The sequence below is a fragment of the Balaenoptera physalus genome (assembly GCF_965194825.1).
Source record: "Balaenoptera physalus genome assembly, contig: HAP1_SCAFFOLD_738, whole genome shotgun sequence".
NCBI classification, from domain to species: Eukaryota; Metazoa; Chordata; class Mammalia; order Artiodactyla; family Balaenopteridae; genus Balaenoptera; species Balaenoptera physalus.
This window is the reverse complement of record NW_028126027.1, coordinates 302,970-305,503: the sequence shown is the minus strand read 5'-3', so window position 1 is coordinate 305,503 and position 2,534 is coordinate 302,970.

Below are 2,534 nucleotides of genomic sequence, written 5' to 3'. Positions count from 1 at the left end.
TTCCCTCCGCCTTCACGGAACTGCCCCGGAGCCCGAGGGGAGGGCGACCTCACTGAGGCTGCTGGCTCTGTAGGTGCCCAGGCGGCCGAAGCCATGACAGTCGCGGGGACGGCGGGTCGGGTAAGTGGGCGCCGACCCTCCCCCTGGTCCGGTGCCCGGGCGGTAGCACAAGACCAGCTTCTGAGGGGCAGGGGTTCGCTGCCACCCGCCGCTGCTGTGCAGAAAGAGCGGCCTCCAGCGTCTGGTCCCCGGGAACTTCGGTCCGTCCTCTCGCCCCTGCCCTCGTCCTGGCTCGCGAGGCCTGGTGGGCGTGAGGAGGGGGTCGGCCTGAGCGTCCTGAGGGGAAACGGGGCAAGGGAGGCGCAGGGTCCGGCTGCAGCGTCAGCGCCCCTCTTCCCGACTGCGGGGAAAGCGGCTGAAAACTCCTCCCGAGGGGCGCAGGCCCCTTATTCAGCCGAGTCCCTCTGCGCTCCTTCCTCCCTGAGCTAAAGTACCGGGGGGAGGGGACAGGGCAGGGAACTGGCGCAGGTAATGGGGAACATCCAAAGGTGATTGTTAACTAAGGAAAACCAGCTCTCCCAAGGTGAGGAATGCGGCGCTTTTCTTTGCCTGGGCTCACTGAATTCCTTCCTTTGATATGCACCTCAGCTCTCTGGGGCCTGCATTCTGTATTTGCATATCCTGAGTGCCTCAGGGCCCACCGGCTCACATTGGAGGGCTGCAAGTGCTGAAGACTGTGACATCCTTTGTTTACTGATAGGGCAAGAACTATTCCATTTCTCACAGGCTTGAGGGGCAGACAGTGGAAAAAAGTCAGAGAATCTCACTCGGCCTGTACTTTGGTTTACATATAGATAATATTTATACTTAACTGTGCTAATAGAGGTTCTCAAGTCCAATCAACTTGTACTACTGCCCTCTATGTATCAATTTCATCAATATCATAAGATAAATGCCTATAGAATTGACTTAATCCATTTAAATAGGATAATGATTTTTGAAAGGAAACATAATAGAAATATAACAACGAAACCTTTACCACTAAAGGCTGGGTCTGGAACACCCTAAATAAATGTTCCATTGTTAAAATATTGAAAGATGTAGTCAATAGAAATATCAACAAAAATGACAAATAATAAGGGTAGCAGAATGTTGAAATGTTCTATCTTTATCATTAAAGTGGCAGAATATCATTTATTAGTAGGCACTGGGGGCAGAAGATGCCTGATTTTATATCTGTGTCATATTTGTGCAGTTGTTTCAACAAGTAACTTAAAGACAAAATGGAAAGACAAGGAGGTTTGTGCCTGAGATCATGTTGATGTGAAACCAGGGATGGCCACCTTGTGCCAGGTGAGTTAAGTTTACCTGGCAGGTAGACCGCAGAGCTCCTAGGAAGCAAGGGTTGGAATTTTTCTGCTGGGTGCCCCTTAGGTTCTGTGACTGGACTGACTGTGAGTCATGTTTCGGGAAAGACCTGATCACAGTAAAAGGGTGGGAAAAGAGTGCTTTGGGGAGCAGCTAACAACATTCATCACAGGAAAAGGGTGGGAAAAGAGTGCTTTGGGGAGCAGCTAACAACATTTATCACAGCTCACGGCCTGAATGAATTTTAAAGAAACAGGAAAACAAATGCTTCTTATGGAAGTAGAGAATGTGAGGGCTGGACAATCCCAGAAAATGAGGAACACCCATCCCATTTTCCAGATGAGAAAACAGAGGTCCAGCAACGTGAAATCCCTCACCCAAGTTGCACCCGTCTCTCCTCCCCACTACGTGGTTCATGAAAGCAGGACTCTTCCTGTATTTATTACTGCTGAACCCCAAAAAGGACCAGGCATCTAGCAGCTGCTCCAAAAATTTGGGTTGACTGTAGGAACAATGCTATTTCTTTCTTTCTCACTCTTATTCAGGATTGTGCCAAGAACTCCCCAGGTTGCAATGTAATTCGATAAATGTAAATATTAATTGAGTTTTGTTGTGATGAGGACTTAGGCTTTGAAGGTAACAGACTTGGTTCAGATCTTCGTTCTGCCACTCCATAGCTGTTTGGCTTTGGGAAAATTACTAAACCTCTCTGAGATTATTTCCTCCTTTGTAAAGTGGGGATAAATCTATCTGAGCCAGCAGAGCAGCTGCATGAGAGATGTGCACTAAATATTGGTCTTTCTCACTCTCCTACGCCATGTCTCTGTTCTTCCCAGAGAAGCTGTACTGAAGGATATAGTACCTTTTTAAAATAGTTAACTAATTAATTAATTAATTTGTTTTTGGCTGCGTTGGGTCTTCGTTACTATGCCCAGGCTTTCTCTAGTTGCGGCAAGCGGGGGCTACTCTTTGTTGCGGTGCGCGGGGTTCTCATTGCGGTGGCTTCTCTTGCTGGGCTTGTTGTGGAGCACCAGTTCTAGGCACACGGGCTTCAGTAGTTGTGGTCTGCAGGCTCAGTAGTTGTGGCCCATGGGCTTAGCTGCTGCGCGGCATGTGGGATCTTCCCTGATCAGAGATCGAACCCATGTCCCCTGCCTTGGCAGGCA